This window comes from Piliocolobus tephrosceles, chromosome 5 (genome assembly GCF_002776525.5).
Source record: "Piliocolobus tephrosceles isolate RC106 chromosome 5, ASM277652v3, whole genome shotgun sequence".
NCBI classification, from domain to species: Eukaryota; Metazoa; Chordata; class Mammalia; order Primates; family Cercopithecidae; genus Piliocolobus; species Piliocolobus tephrosceles.
In genome coordinates this window covers 138,998,265-139,015,775 of record NC_045438.1, presented here as the reverse complement: position 1 = coordinate 139,015,775, position 17,511 = coordinate 138,998,265, and the positions used below count along the sequence as shown (strand labels likewise).

General features: G+C 46.0%; 1 pseudogene across 1 annotated transcript; it reads left to right on the top strand.

Moving 5' to 3' along the window:
• The first annotated feature begins 11,463 nt into the window (after positions 1-11,463).
• On the top strand, positions 11,464-15,044 carry LOC111525933 (annotated as a pseudogene). Its single transcript, XR_004228967.1, has 5 exons — positions 11,464-11,765; positions 11,897-12,166; positions 12,393-12,666; positions 13,677-13,793; positions 14,237-15,044. The product of XR_004228967.1 is annotated as an HLA class I histocompatibility antigen, alpha chain G-like (transcript).
• The last annotated feature ends 2,467 nt before the right edge of the window (positions 15,045-17,511 follow it).

Sequence of the window (17,511 nt, the reverse complement as noted above, 5' to 3'; positions counted from 1 at the left end):
ATAATTGCAGTTTTTGTGTTGTCCGGATATTACTGATAGAGCAGATCAATAAATCCTTAGGCACACAGCGTGCAGCTGTGGATTTGGTGAGTGCATTCCTTTCCTCTCCAATTAGAAAGGGAATACGGAATGATTCATATTCATGTGGGATACACAACACATTTATTTATCATTTGCCTCAGGGCTATTGTAACTCCTCTGCCCTCTATAGTATATAGTCTTAAGACTACAGTAGACATACTGGATATCCTATAGGATATTAACTCAGCTCATTTCATTGACAACTTCACGTTGACTGGGGTGGATGAGCAGCAGGTAGAAAGTGCACTGGAGTCCTTGGCAAAATAAGCGCACTCCAGAAGGTGAAGGTAAACCTTACAGAGCTTCAAGGGTGGCCACTGAAGTGAAGTTTTATGGGTGAACAAGTGCCAAGTGTTTAGGGGAACGCAGTTGTGTCCCCTCCAAGGTAAAAGACAAACCGTTGCATCTTGCATCCTCACCAGAAGGAAGGAAGCACACTGCCTGGTGAGCCTCTTTGAGTTCTGACGACACCACATTCCACATCTAGGTATATTGCTTTGGCCCACACTTTAGGTGACGTAGGAGGAGGCCACTTTCATGTGGGGCCCACACAGGAAAAGACCCTGCAGCAGATGCAGGCCATGGTGCAAGCAGCTAGCATCTCTCAGGCACCCTGGGGCTAGTGGTGCCAGTGGTGGGGAAAGATGCGAGATGGAGCTGAACCAAGCACCAATGGGAGAGTCACAGAGGAGGGCCTGGGATTCTGGAGTAAGATCATGTCATCCACAGCAGAGACATATGCCCCCTGTTAGAAGCAGCCTTTAGTGTTCCTTGTCCTGATTCAGTAGAATGCTTGACCATGGGACACCAAGCAGTGATATAGTTCCAAGTGCCTGCATGACCCACAAAGTCATAGATTGCACAGGCCCAACAGCATCCATCATGGGGTGAAAATGGTCCACCTGGGTTCAACTTGAATCCCCTATTGACACCCACAGAAAACACCCAAGTCTGATGTGGCACTGAACAGCTAAACAGACAAATGGAAGTTAGCTGCCTTCACCATGGGTCAGCCCAGGCCTGGTAGGATGGGCACATGAATGGAGCAACCACAGTGGCAGGTATGAGGCTACATATGGGGCCAGAAACACTGACCCCCTCCCCCAGCCCTACTAAGGTAGATGCAGCTACTGCCACCTCTGAATGTCAACTCATCAGCATTTGGAGCCCATGATGTGCCCCAGTGGGGCACTATTTCTTTAGGTGACTACCTAGCCACTAAGTAACAAGTGACTACATTTAGCTACTTCCATTCCGGAAGGGCCAGAGGTTCATCTTCATAGGGATAGACTCCTATTCCAGGGGTGGGTTTTCCTGTGCTGCTCTCAGACACTCAACCAGCACCACTCTCTGGTGATGGTGACATTCCTGATCCACATGCTAGGCAGTGCTCCTAGCCTATTATCTCCCTGAAGGACCCACTTGGCAGGGAAAGTTTCAGTGTTTCCATGGCTGTGGGTTCCACTAATCCTATCACCATCTGCACCACCCAGAGGCTGCCAGCCACAAGGAATACTGGACAGGTCTTCTATAGACACAGCTCAGTGCCAGCCTGGAGGAAGCACTCTAAGGGGTGGGTGCCAGCTTTCAGGACATGGTGCATTGTTTGAATCAGAGACATCTCTATGTTGCTGTGTTCTCAGTGGAAGAACATGTGGGTCCAGAAATCAAAAGGTGAAAGCAGGTATGGCTCCATGTCCAATCTCTTTGATTCACCCACTAGGGTATTTTGCATGTTTTATCTCCAACACTGGGCTGTGCAGGTTAGGAGGTCCTGGTTTCCAAAGGAGGGTACCCTTAAAAGGAGACAAAAGAGAGCCTGTTGAACTACACATTACTTTAGTCACCACAGAAGTTTGGACAGTGTGTGCCCAGAGACCACCTGGTGAGAAGAGGAGTCTCCTCCTCTCCAGGCCCAGGTGATAGACCCTCATTCCCAGGAGGAGGCATGGCTGCTTTCACACAGGAGGGCAAAAGCATGTGTGGAAACCAGAGATCCACCTGGGGGCCTTCTGGCTTCCCTTACCACATTGTAAGTATGAGCAGAATCATCCAGCAAGTCAGCCTGAGAGGATTTGATTTCCAAGGGCACAGACCCGTCAGGGCAGCAGGTTTGAGTCACACTCGTGGATAATCCCCCAAGGCCCTGCTGCTGTGCTCTGACATCCTCAGTAGCATTGGTGCTGAGGCTCTGCTTCCCATGGGCTGTTCCCAACCAGTGACAGGTCACACCAGTGACACTAAGGCAGGACATTCCTGGGAGACAAGGGACTCCTCTGATGGCCAGCAGTGGCTCCAGGACTCCTCCATGGCCTTGCTTAACTCTCCTTAGATTGCCTGTGGTCTAGGACATGTCCAGTGAACTCTCTCTCCTTCTGTCCATCACTGGGGGTCACACTTGCATCTTGGTCTGTTGTCTTTCCCAGGGTAATCTGCCTCCCTTGCAATATCGTCTGACAGGTGTGTCCCTAATAAAATGCTGTAACTTTAATCCCATGGTGGCACTTGCTTTTTGGAGGATTTGGACTACAAAATCATTTTCATCTGCACACCGATGACCTCTTACTTATTCCAATTTGTAAAATCCTTTTGTTTATTGAACTTCTTCTACTTGCATTGGCTCCATTTTGCTGGTATTTGTATTATGTTTTTGAATTCGTCAATGTTTGTTGCTTTAATCACTAAATTTGGGAGTAGTTTGTTACACAGCAATGGTTAAACAAATGAAACCCTCTTACATTTCCATTATTCTATAGAGGTTCACTACATCTGTTTTATTTCCTCCCATTTTCGTAATATTGGCCATACATAGGGTTTCTAGTTTCTCACGTCTATTCTTTTCTTTATTTTAGTTTCTTTTATTTTTTGTTCCTTCCGTTTCTCCTTCCTTCTGTCCCTCCCTCCCTCTCTTTTTTTTTCTATTTCCATTCAACCTCTCGCCCTCCTTCTTTTCATTCCACTTTCCTTCCCCTTCCCCTTCCTTCTTTTCTTCTTTCACTCCTTCCTCCATTCCTCCTTCTTTCCCTCCCTTCCTCCATTTTTTCCTTTTTATTATGAAATTTTCCTAACATATAAAGTAACCATATGTGTTTGGGCTATAAGTAAGCATTTTCTGGATCTATATGTCAAAAGTATAATGCCATGGCATATGAGAAACAAGTAAACAACAGGAAGTTATTAACAGAATCTAAACAAAAATGCCTGCAATAATTCTGCAGCCAAGACAGTGGCTTTCAACTCAATTCCTTCAACTCACTGTTTTTAGAACACATCATCAACATCAAGTATTACACATTTATTTCAAAAGTTTAGGCCAGGAGTGGTGGTTCACGCCTGTAATCCCAGCACTTTGGGAAGCCGAGGCGGGTGGACCACCTGCAGTCAGGAGTTTAAGACCAGTCTGGCTAACATGGTGAAAACCCATTGTTGCAATCGGTTACTACGGGATATAATGAAGGGGACGAACACAGAAATAAAGACAAAGACAAAAAGGTCTGTTCTGAAAGAAGGGGTCAGGGGCTTCTTGCTACTAGTGATTCCTTCTGGTGGCAAACGCAGTTTGTCAGTTTGCCAACATCCTGCTTTCATGAGAATAGTTTGTTGTTTGCTCATATAGCCTCCAGTGGTATAGTGAGTTGATCACGACCCTCATTCTTTTGGCCTCCAACACCCCGTCTCTACTAAAAATGCAAAAATTAGCTGGGCGTGGTGGTGAATGCCAGTAATCCCAACTACTCTGGAGGCTGAGGCAGGAGAATTGCTTGAACTGGGAGGAAGAAGTTGTAATCAGCCGAGATGGCACGACTGCACTTCAGCCTGGGTAACAGAGCAAGACTTTGTCTCAAAAATAAATAAATAAATAAATAAATAAATAAATAAATAAATAAGTAAGTTTAAGTTGGCACAATCACTTTGGAACTAATATTATTATTATCTAGTATGGTTAAAGTACATACAACATATAATCCAACCATCCTACTCCTAATCATACACTCTGCGGGCTTTCCTGCCTATGTGCCCAGGAGACATGCACACTAATGTTTATGGCAAAAACTAAAATCAGCTACATATACATCAATAGAAAACTAGTGCAATTATGGTATAACCATAAAATGTAAACCTTCAGCAGTAAAAATGAGTGAATGACAGCCTCCCACACCACAGATAACTCCTATATGTAATGTGCATCACGGGAAAATAAATGCAGTAGGAATTTGCTGTACTGGAAGCTTAAAAACCAGCAAAACTAACTAATATTTGGATTGGGGATATATCTATACTTATTACACAAATCTTTAAATAAATATAAAGGAAAAATAATCACAAGACTCAGGATGGAGTCTCGTTTTGGGGGATGTGAATGGGCAGCAGCCCAGGGTAGTTTACAGGTGTTTTACAACAGTGTTGGCTAAAGTCCATACAACATATACATTCCCTTTTAAAAGGGAACTTTCAAAATAAATTTGTAATACTTGATGTTGATGATGTGTTCTGAAAACATTGAGTTGAAAGAATTGACTTAAATTCCTAATTCCTTAAACAGAGTTTTTCAAATTAAAATATACCTGGTTTTTATAAAAGTGAAAGAGAAAAGAATACCAAAATTCACTGCAAGCATCCTTAACAAGAACTACTTACACTGGAAGAAAACGACAGAGAATTGTAAGGAGCCATGTGACAGAGAGGACCAGCAGGCCATGAAAATGGCCTTGGCTACAAATAGGTCATTTGATCCTTGGCTCACTGGCATCTCTCTAGATTTTTGAAGTATACAATCTTCAGTCTGATATGCAAGGTAATTCCATCTTGCAAAGCATTTGGTGTTACATTTTACCACACATACAACTGAGTTAAACTATTACAGAATTGGAAATGCACATCATTGATCAAAATAAATGAAACAAGAAAAGAGTAGAAAGGAATAACCAGTGATGGAATAGCAATATGAATAGAAAACGCAATAGGACTGCTAAAACAAACAAACAAACAAACAAAACCACCTCAGAAGCACCTGATAGCAGTGCTGTTTAGAATCATAGTGGTGTCCAAATCACTTCTATCACATATCATTCAACACCACAACAAAAGATGTTAAGTGTATTGTAGAATGCTGATAGAATAGCCAGTTATCGAAAAATCTTGTTTCTCAATTTGAGCTAACAATTTCATGATACTGCATCAAACCAGTTATTGGCATCAGGCTAAGCTAGATGTGTTAACTGAAGTACGAGATTCACATCTTTGTAAATGAAAAGCAATCTGATTAGGCAATATTTTTCTAAGTGAAAGCAAGTTAATTAGAGAAGTAAAGAAACAAAGGATGGCTACTCCAGAGACAGAGCAGTGCTTCTTTTTTTAAGTGTAGGCAAATGTTTTTTGAAGATGTATTTCAATAAGAAAATTGGCGCTTGGGACATACTTCCACTAAATTTGAGACATTTTAGACAAAACAAAGACTTATTTTCAAGACATTATTTTTATGGGACTAAAGTCTTGGAACGATTTGATCTAGTTACTGTATGTTCTCAACTGTGTTAACTCATTGAAGAGAATGTTGTTGTTATTAAAGATATTGGCAAGAAAATCTCAGAGATACTGTTGTATCTCCTTTATCTGCCTCAAACTGTTTTCTCCTCAACATGTGAGGCTCCGTGATGTCGCAAACTTTTAATCATTAATTTAAAAAGTGAAGCTTATCACAGAATTACAAAAAAACTATTTTAAAATTCATATGGATCCAAAAAAGAGCTCATATAGCCAGGAGAATCCTAAGCAAAAAGAACAAAGCTGGAGGCAAAGTTCTTTTAAAAAGAACTTAAAACTATACTACAAGGCACAGTAACCAAAACAGCATGGTACTGGTACAAAATAGGTGCATAGACCAATGAATAGAAAACGCAGAAATAAGACCACACATCTAAAACCTTGTGATCTTCAACGAGCCTGACAAAAATAATCAATGGGCAAAGGATTTCCTATTTAATAAACAGTGCTGGGAGAACTGGCTAGCAATATGCAGAAAATTGAAACTGGACTCCTTCCTTACACCTTACCCAAAAATTAACTTATGATGGATTAAAGATTTAAATGTAAATTCCAAAACTAGAAAAACCCTGGAAGAAAATCTAGGCAATACCATTCAGGACATAGGGATGGACAAAGATTTTATGATGAAAATGCCAAAAGCAACTGCCACAAAACCAAAAATTGACAAATGGGGTCTAATTAAACAAAAGAGCTTCTATAGAGCGAAAGAAACTATTATCAGAGTGAACAGACATCCTACAGAATGGGAGAAAATTTTTGCAATCTGTCCATCTGACAAAGGTCTCGTATTCAGAATCTACAAAGAACTTAAGCAAATTTACATGAGAAAAACAACTTCATTAAAAAGTGGACAAAGGACCTAAACAGACACTTCTCAAAAGAAGACATACATGTGGCCAATAAACATAAGAAAAAAAGCTAAACATCACTGATCAGAAGAAAAATGCAAATCAACACTACAATGAGATACCATCTCAAGCCAGTCAGAATGGCAATTATTAAAAGTCAAGAAACAACAGATGCTGGTGAGGTTGCAGAGAAACAGGAAGGCTTTTACACTGTTGGTGGAAATGTAAATTGGTTCAACCATTGTGGAAGACAGTGTGGCAATTCCTCAAAGATTTAGAACCAGAAATACCATTTGACCCAGCAATCCCACTATAGGTTATATACCCAAAGGAATATAAATCATTCTATTATAAAGGTATATGCATGTGTATGTTCATTGCAGTACTATTCACAATAGCAAAGACACAGAATCAACCCAAGTGCCCACCAATGATGGACTGGATGAAGAAAATATAGTACATATACACCATGGAATATTATGCAACCATAAAAAGGATTGAGATCAAGTCCTTTGCAGGAATATGAATGAAGCTGGAAGCCATTATCCTCTGCAAACTCACACAGGAACAGAAAACCAAACACCACATGTTCTCACTTATAATTGGGAACTGAGCAATGAGAACACATGGAACCAGGGAGAGGAGCAGCACACACTGGGGCCTGTTGGGAGAGTGCAGTGATGGGGGGATCATTAGCAAAAATAGCTAATGCATGCCAGGGTTAACACCTAGGTGATGGGTTGATAAGTGCAGCAAACCACCATGGCACATGTTTACCTATGTAACAAACCTGCACATGTACCCTGGAACTTAAAATAAAATAAAATAAAATAAAATAAAATAAAATAAAATAAAATAAAAAGACAAGCTTAAAGCATTAAAGAAAAATAATTAGATAAAAGAAGGCTTTGTTTTACAAAATCCTGACACAATAATTTTAATTTTGCTTTTAACGTACAGCAAGTCCTTTAGTACAGCTCTCTTTCAGAGGTGCAGCTTAATTCCCTCTCTTGAGTCTGGCTTGGACTTAATGATGCCCTTCTGATATGGCCTGGCTCTGTGTTCCCACCCAAATCTCATTTTGAATTGTCTTGTAAATTGTAATCCCCACATATTGGGGGAGGGACCTCATGGGAGGTGATTGAATCATGGGGATGGTTCCCCCAAGCTGTGGAAGTCAGTGGTTGAACCTGTTTTTCCTAATGCTCCCCTCAGCACTGCCCTCCCATAATAGGCCCCGGTGTGTGTTTTGCCTCTCCCTATGTCCATGTGTTCTCATTGCTCAGCTCACAACTATAAGTGAGAACATGCGGTGTTTGGTTTCTCGTTCCTGTGTTAGCTTGCTGAGGATAATGGCTTCCAGCTTCATCCATGTCCCGGCAAAGGACTTGATCTCATTCCTTTTTATGGCTGCATAATATTCCATGGTGTGTATGTACCATATAAGGGGATTTTCCCCACTTCACTCTGCATTTCTCTCTCCTGCCACCATGCGAAGAAGGACATGTTTGCTTCCCCTTCTGCCATGATTGTAAGTTTCCTGGGGCAGCCTCCTCAGCCATGCAGAACTATGAGTCAATTGAGCTCTTTCCTTTATAAACTACCCAGTCTTAGGTATTTCTTTATAGCAGTGTGAGAACAGACTAATACAACTTCTAACTGATAGAGTAATGCTGACATAACAGTTTGTGACTCTGGGTGTAGAATGTGAAACTCACTGTGGCTTCCACCTTCTCTCTCTCTCTGTCTCTGGGATCATGAGCTCTGGGGGAAGCCAGCTGCTGTGCCATAAGCAGCCCTGCAGGAAGGTCCATGTGGCTAAGAACTGAGGCTGCCTGGGACCAGAAAACAAGGAACTAGGCCTTTTCCAACAGCCATGTGAGTGAGCCATGTTTCAAGTGAATCCCCAGCCCCAGTGAAGCCCTCAGATAATGCAGCCCTAGGCTGACAACTGGACTGCAACCTTGTGAGAGGCCTTGAGCCAGAAGCATTCAGGGAAACCTCTCCTGGATTTCTGACCATTAGAAACTGTGGGAGATGATGAATATTTGTTGTTTTGAGCTGCTAAGTTTTACATAATTTGTTATGCAGTAGTAAATAACTAATACATTTTCACAAGAGGATGTATTATTACACATTAATTTGCATTTGCTCTAAATTTATCATCATCATATTACTATTTTTGAGACAGGGTCTCACTCTGTCACCCGGGCTGGAGTGCAGTGACATGATCAGCATGCACTGCAGTGTCAACCTCCTGGGCTCTAGGGATCCTCTGATCTCAAGCTCCTGAGTAGCTGGGACAGCAGGCATCAATTAACATGCCTGGCTAATTTTCTATTTTTTATTCTTTTGTAGAGATGGGGGTTTCACCTTGTTGCCCAGGCTGATCTTGAACTTCTGCAGTCAAAGCTGCCTTCCTCTGCCTTCGAAAGTGCTAGGACTGCAGGGGTGAGACACCACACCTGGTCTAAAGTAACTATAAGATAATAAACATGTAACTTAGCTTTAAAAGGTAAGGAGAATTTTCATGGCTGAAGAGGACGTTTTATTACCATTCACAATGATCACTTTACTACAACTCCAATTTCCAACTGTGTCCCAATAAAACACAAAAAGAAGATCCAATCCTTGCTAAGCTGATTCTATGATGGCCCCCAACAACCAGCTCCTGGTCATTCACCTTCCTCCAGTTATTCAACCAACTCTAATGTAGGTGCTGCTGTGAAGGATTTAGCAGATATAATTAAGTGCCTCAATTAGTTGACTTTAGGCTGGGTTTATCCTGCTTGGACTGTTCTGATCAGACGAGCCCTTTAAAGGACTGGGTTCTTCCTGAGCATAGAGATTCACAATGTGAGAGGGATTCAGCATGAGGGGTTTCCTCCACCGTGGGCTTTGAAAATGAAGAGGCTGTGTAGGAAAGAACGCTGGTGGGCACCAGGAACTGAGCACAGCCCTCTCTGTTCTCTACAGTGACAGCCAGCGAAGAACAGGGACCTCAGTCTTACAAGTGCTAGAAACTGCATTCTGCCACCTCTGTACAATCCTGAAGGGGATTGAAAATGAAAACACAGCTTTGGGAAGCCTGGAACAGAGATTCTATCCACATCATGCCCAGATTTCTGACTGAGGAACTATAAACAGATAAACGGGTGTTGTTTGGCCAGGCGTGGTAGCACACGCCTGTATCCTAACATTTGAGGAGCTGACACAGGAGGATCACTTGCAGCCAGGACTTTGAGACCAGCCAGGATAATGCAGTGAGACACTCGTCTCTACAGTTTTTTTTAAATTACCTTGGCATCGTGGCACTCACCTGCAGTCCTAGTTACTCTGAAGACTAATGCAGGAGGGTCCCTTGAGCTCAGAAGTTTGAGGCTGCAGTGAGCCAAGATCATGTGACTGCACTTCACCCTGGATGACAGAGGGAGACTCTGTCTCTAATAACAAATCAATGAATACAATAAATGGGTGTGTTTAAAGCCAATGTTTGTGACAATTTGTTACATAGTCTTATAAAATTCATACAGAGACTCAAAAGACTCATGGAATGAATTGATGAATTGATACACACACTAGTTACATAAAATAAAATGTATTTTAACTTTTTCAGTGTTTTACATTTTATAATTTTCTGTGATGCAATTTAATACACTCATATTTCATTCAGTCAAGAAAAATTAATTTAGTCCCTATGATGAACCAGGTATGCCCTCATATGCTCAAGTGCCTGACATTCTAGAAGCTTCACAAGAACAAGGTGGAGCCACTGGAGTGTTTTAGGTGGAGAAATGACACACTCTGACTCACAGCAGCAGGACCACTGTGGAGAGAACAGTCACGTAGCAGGTAATGGGACAGTGCTAGAGCCACAATTCAGGAGTGACAGGGTGGTGGGGATTAAGGGGAGAAGAGGGCCTGAGGGATGAGAGGGACGGAGGGAAGGGCTGGAGAAGCAGAAGTTGAGGAAAAGGAGCAGAGGGAAAGAATTCCAAAGCAGCAGGATTCTTAGGTTTAAATATATTGTTTTATAGATTTTAACACATCCATCTACAGAGCCTCGCAGGGTGACCTTTGAGGTTGGCCTTTAATGTCTTATGTGGGTCTGCCTAGAAACTAATCATTTTTTATGTTAATCAGGTTTAAAAGTACTAAGTATTCCTAAAAAATATACACACCACTTACATGCGGATACTTCCTAAAAACAGCCAGTGCATGAGCACTGGTGAGGGGCACTGTGACTGCGTTGAACACTTGCAACTGTGAGGTGAATAAAGTCTGTACTGACTCCTGGTTGCAACATACAGTAACACAGTGTGCTGCTTTGTATTGAGGAGATGTCCTGGACTCACAGGGAAACTCAAGGCTACGGAATGGTGGTAAATTTAAAATACAGCAAGTGGGAGTCACAGATACATTGTCTGGGAAAGTGAAACTTAGGAACTTTGTGAGTCCTGTTGTAACGCTTTTAGACACATTTATGTATCAAGGGGCCAAAGTCACATTTTTTACTGATTAGATCCTGATCATTCAGGGATTACCAAGATTCTGTTATTCACTGTAGTTAATAAACAAAAAGCAAACTGGTCTCTGTTCTATCTCATGCACTCAGGCACAACTTTTCCAGATTTAAAGAAAAAGAAAAAAGAAAAGAAAAAAAAGCCCTGTCTCTACACCTCCATTCCCAGGGCAAGCTCACTCTCTGGCACCAAGCTCTCTGGGGTGATTTTTCTTCTAGAAGAGTCCACTGTGACAGGTAAGGAGTAGGAGGCAGGGAGTCCAGTTCTGGGACGGGGAGTCCGCGATGAAAAGTGAAGAGAGAGGGACGGGGCCCATGCCGTGTGTTTCTCCCTGGTTTCTCAGACAGCTCCTGGGCCAAGACTCAGGGAGACATTGAGACAGAGCGCTTGGCACAGGAGGAGCTGGTCAGCGCGAAGTCCCAGGGCCCCTGGCGTGGCTCTCAGGGTCTCAGGCCCCACAGGCAGTGTGTATCGATTGGGGAGGCCCCGTGTTGAGGATTCCCCATCTCCGCAGAGTTTCTCTCCTCCTTCTCCCAACCTGTGTCGGGTCCTTCTTCCTGGATTCTCACCGGGCGACTCCAGTTCTCACTCCCATTAGGTGACAGGATTTTAGAGAAGCCAGAGTCGCCGCGGTCCCGGTTCTAAAGTCCTCGCTCACCCACTCGGACTCAGATTCTCCCCCAGACGCCAAGAATGGTGGTCATGGCGCCCCGGACCCTCCTCCTGCTGCTCTCGGGGGCTCTGGCCCTGACAGACACCTGGGCGGGTGAGTGCGGGATCGGGAGATGGCCTCTGCGGGGAGGGGCCAGGGGCCCGCCCGACGGTGGTGCAGGACCAGCGGAGCCGCGCCGCGCCGGGAGGAGGGTCGGGCGGGTCTCAGCCCCTCCTGGCCCCCAGGCTCCCACTCCATGAGGTACTTCAGCTCTGCCGTGTCCCGGCCCGGCCTCGGGGAGCCCCGCTTCATCTCCGTGGGCTACGTGGACGACACGCAGTTCGTGCGGTTCGACAGCGACGCCGCGAGTCTGAGGATGGAACCCCGGGCGCCGTGGGTGGAGCAGGAGGGGCCGGAGTATTGGGAAGAGCAGACACGGAACACCAAGGCCCACCCACAGACTGACAGAGTGAACTTGTGGACCCTGAGCAGCTACCACAACCAGAGCGAGGCCGGTGAGTGACCCCGGCCCGGGGCGCAGATCACGACCCCCCACCTCCATGCCCTACGGACGACCCGGGTACTCCCGAGTCTCCAGGTCTGAGATCCACCCTGAGGCCGCGGGACCCGCCCAGACCCTCTACCTGGGAGAAGCCCACGTGCCATTTCCAAAATCCCTGCGGGTTGGTCCGGGAAGGGGCGAGGCTCGGTGGGCGGGGCTGACCGAGGGGGCGGGGCCAGGGTCTCACACCCTCCAGTGGATGATTGGTTGCGACCTGGGGCCCGACGGGCGCCTCCTCTGCAGGTATGAACAGTTCGCCTACGATGGCAAGGATTACCTCGCCCTGAACTAGGACCTGTGCTCCTGAACCGCAGCGGACACTGGCTCAGATCTCCAAGCGCAAGTGTGAGGCGGCCAAAGTGACTGAACGAAGGAGAGCCTACCTGGAGGGCACGTGCGTGGAGTGGTTCCACAGATACCTGGAGAATGGGAAGGAGATGCTGCAGCTTGCGGGTACCCGGGGCCATGGGGCGCTTCCCTGATCTCCTGTAGACCTCCCAGGCAGGCCTAGCACAAGGAGAGGAGGAAAATGGGACCAACACTAGAATAGCGCCCTCCCTCTAGTCCTGAGGGAGAGGAATTCTCCTGGGTTTCCAGATCCTGTACCAGAGAGTGATTCTGAGGGCTCGTCCTGCTCTCTGGGACAATTAAGGGATGAAGTCTCTGAGGGAGTGGAGGGGAAGACAATCCCTGGAATACTGATCAGGGGTTCCCTTTGACCCCACAGCAGCCTTAGGCACCAGGACTTTTCCCCTCAGGCCTTGTTCCCTGCCTCACACTCCCAATGTGGGTGGGAGTCTGACTCCAGCTCCTCTGAGTCCTTTGGCCTTCACTCAGGTCAGAATCGGAAGTCCCTGCTCCCCCGCTTAGAGACTAGAACTTTCCAAGGATTAGGAGATTATTCCAGGTGCCCATGTCCAGCCTGGTGTCTGGGTTCTGTGCTCCCTTCCCCTCCCCGTCCTCCGCCAGGTATCTGGTTCATTCTTAGGATGGTCACATACTGGTGCTGCTGGAGTGTCCCATGAGAGATGCAAAGTGCCTGAGTTTTCGGACTCTTCCTTTCAGACCCCCCCGAATTCACACGTGACCCACTATCCTGTCTTTGACTATGAGACCACCCTGAGGTGCTGGGCCCTGGGCTTCTACCCTGTGGAGATCAGACTGACCTAGCAGCAGGACAGGGAGGACCAGACCCACGACGTGGAGTTCGTGGGGACCAGGCCTGCAGGGGATGGAACCTTCCAGAAGTGGGCAGCTGTGGTGGTGCCTTCTGGAGAGGAGCAGAGATTCACTTGCTATGTGCAGCACTAGGGGCTGCCTGAGCCCCTCATGCTGAGATGGAGTAAGGAGGGAGATGGAGGTATCATGTCTCTTAGGGAAAGCGGGAGCCCCTCTGGAGACCTTTAACAGGGTGGGTGGTGGGGCCTGGGGTCAGAGACCCTCACCTTCCCCTCCTTTCCCAGAGCCGTCTTCCCAGCCCACCATCCCCATCGTGGGCATCATTGCTGGCCTGGTTGTCCTTGCAGCTGTCCTCACTGAAGCTGTGGTCACTTCTGTGCTATGGAGGAAGAAGAGCTCAGGTAAGGAAGGGGTGACAAGTGGGGTCTGAGTTTTTTTGTCCCACTGAGGGTTCCAAGCCCCAGGTAGAAATGCCCTGCCTGGTTACTGGGAAGCACCATCTACACTCATGGGCCGACCCAGCCTGGGCCCTGTGTGCCAGCACCTGCTCTTTTGTAAAGCACCTGTGACAAGGAAGGACAGATTTATCACCTTGATGATTGTAGTGATGGGGACCTGATCCCAGTAATCACAGGTCAGGGGAAGATCCCTGGCTAAGGACAGACCTTAGGAGGGCAGTTAGTCCAGGACCCACATCTGATTTCCTTGTTTTCCCTGATCCTGCCCTGGGTCTGCAGTCACACATTTCTGGAAACTTCTCTGGGGTCCAAGACTAGGAGTTTCCTCTAGGGCCTCATGGCGCTGCCACCTTTCTGACCTCTCACAGGACATTTTCTTCCCACAGATAGAAAAGGAGGGAGCTACTCTCAGGCCGCAAGTAAGAATGAAGGCGGCTGATCCCTGAGATCCTTGGGATCTTGTGGTTGGGAGCCCGTGGGGGAGCTCACTCAGGCAATATTTCCTCCTCTGGCCATATCTCCTGTGGGCTCTGACCAGGTCCTGTTTTTATTGTACTCCAGGCAGTGACAGTGTCCAGGGCTCTGATGTCTCTCACGGCTTGTAAATGTGAGACCCTGGGGGCCTGATGTGTGTGGGTTGTTGGGGGGAACAGTGGACATAGCTGTGCCATGAGGTTTCTTTGACTTGGATGTATTGAGCATGTGATGGGCTGTTTGAAGTGTCACCCCTCACTGTGACAGATATGAATTTGTTCATGAATGTTTTTCTGCAGTCTGAGACAGCTGCCCTGTGTGGGACTGAGTGGCAAGATTTGTTCACGCTTTCCCTTTGTGACTTCAAGAACCCTGACTTCTTTTTCTGCAAAGGCATCTGAATGTGTCTGTGTTCCTGTAGGCATAATGTGAGGAGGTGGGGAGACCAGCCCAACCCCATGTCCACCATGACCCTCTTCCCCACGCTGACCTGCATTCTTTCCCCAATCACCTTCCCTGTTCCAGAATTGGGGCTGGGCTGTCTCCATTTCTGTCTCAACTTTATGGTGTACTGAGCTATAACTTCTTACTTCCCTATTAAAATTAGAATCTGAGTATAAATTTACTTTTTCAAATTATTTCCAAGAGAGGTTGATGGGTTAATTAAAGGAGAAGATTCCTGAAATTTGAGAGACAAAATAAATGGAAGACATGAGAACCTTCCAGAGTCCACGTGTTTCTTGTGCTGATTTGTTGCAGAGGAGGAGACTAGATGGGGCTGTGCACAGTGGGTGCTCAGGCCACCATGACCTTTATGTGGTCACTTCTCGGCTGGGTCATCTTTGCTGCTCCATTGTCTTTGGCCCTTCAGTACAACCTTGCCCCACCAGAACCTGTGATCACAGGTGTTAGGCAGGAATCTAGACCCAACATGGTGGCATTACCCGGTGTAGCAGGCCTTTTGTTAAAGACTCCCTTCACCCTTGTACACACCTGCAGACTTACATGCGTCAGAGTTCTGGCTGGGCAACCACACTCCCCCATGACCTGCAGCTCACCTGCATTCCACAAGTTCGTAAACAGCAGTTTCGGTTGACAGTTTCCAAAGACTCCTTCCTCATGACACTTACTCAACTCCTGCCCAAGTAGTTTCAAGACCCCCCAGGCCCTGTTTGCACAACCAGCTTCCCTACCTCTCAGGCTATAAAAAGCCCCTACCCTCGTCCCTCAGCGCGACTTCCTTGGCCCGCACCTTTGGACCGAGGAACCTCACCAGCGAGTCCTAATAAAAGCTATTCTCACTGCCATTTGCCTTGTGTCTTCGTTCCCGGGTCGGCTCCAGCCTCAGTTTACCTTTACAACAGGGACTTGGATATCACCTAGGGTGGCCCCTATACATAGAAGTTCCTGTGTTATCAGAAGAAAAATTTTCAGACCCCTATACCTGTTCCCCTCCTTCCAGGGCTCTTTCAATTGTATTTCCATCTTTCCCCCAACCTTCTTCTTTTCTTTTTTGAGACTGAGTCTCACTCAGGCTGGAGTGCAGTGATGCCATCTTGGCTCACTGCAACCTCCACCTCCCGGGTTCAAGTGATTCTCCTGTCTCAGTCTCCCTAGTAACTGGGACTACAGGTACGTGCCACAACGCCCAGCTTATTTTTTGTATTTTTAGTGGAGATGGAATTTCACCAAGTTAGACAGGATGGTCTTGATCTCCTGACCTTGTGATCTGCCCAGCTCTGCCTCCCAAAGTGCTGGAATTACAAGCATGAGCCACCAAGCCTGGCCTCCCTAACATTCTTAAAGGAAGCAGATTGTGAAACTTCCAGAGAGGAGAGTTCCCAAAGTTTTTCATCATAGGTTACTTTCTATTGGAACTCCTCTTCTGCTCTCTCTCCTACTCTTCTTCCTGCCCTGAGTTGTAGTAATCCTAGTGCTGGCTCCAATCCAAACTCATGGATTTGTAAAGCAGAGTCTAATTTAGATTCACATGTGGTTGGATAATTGGACCCATAAGCCTAGGGTTATCTTTCCTGAAGAGAAATATATGTTTGTGTGCTGCAGTATGCAGGAGGGTTGGTGTGGGAGGAGGGAGGGAGGGAGGACACAAAAGTAGCCCTGGCAAGAAAAACACTGGTGCGTTTATGTCCACATGAGATAATATTGTTCTGTAGCTGCTACAAAATGACATTTGACCTGAGATTACATTAATAAAGGTATTGCCTTTAGAATAGGGAGGTGCTCTACAGTGATCATCCATTCAACTGACATTTGTTGTCTGCTAGGTATATGACTGTTTTTGCATTTAGAAAACATCATTAAAGTAAAAGCAGAAACATTTCTGGCCTTGTGGTGTATACGTTCTAGATGCAAGCTTGTCCAACCCGTGGCTCTCGCGATGCATGGGGCCCAGGACAGCTTTAGAATGTGACAACTTTTTTGCTTATTTGTAGTGGCAGATATCATGAAAATTATCCATGTACCTTTTTTCTTTTCTCTATTTTTTTCTGCTCATCAGCTGTAATTAGTGTATTTTTTTGTGTGGCTCAAGACAATTCTTCCCATGTGAACCAAGGAAGACAAACGATTGGACACCTCTGTAGGCAGATGATAGATATGGTATAAGCAGAGTAGGAACAGAAAATGCTTGAGTTAGAAGGTGGCAAGTGCTGTGTGGCAGGTGATCCAGAGTGTGGGCTGTGGGGACAGGGAGGTGGCTGTTGTGCTGGGTGGTCAACATGGGCCTTGTTGCAAATGTGACCTTGGAGTAAAGATTTGAGGTATGTGAGGAGTTGTCCACAAGAATGCCTGGGAAAGTTCTTTTCAGGCAGGGAACCTTCAGTGCAGATGCACTAGGGCAGGAAATTGTCTGTGTTCCTGGAAGGATGAAGAGGTCAGAAGGGTTGAACAGAGAGAAACTGAAATGAGGTCAGAGGTGTGGACAGAGCAGGTAGCCCTGGAGGGTGTGGGAAGGGTGTTGACCTTTGCTCTGAATGACATGGGGAGTTAGAGGACAGTTTTGAAAAGTGGGACATGGTAGGACTTATCCTTTGAAAACTTCTCTCTGGCTGCTGTGCCGAGAACAAAATTGAGAGGTGGGGACCAGTGAGGCAGTGGGGAAAATGGTGGGAAAGGAGTGCAGTATTCCAGAATGAAGACGTTGCTTACCTTGACTGGGGTGTGAGCA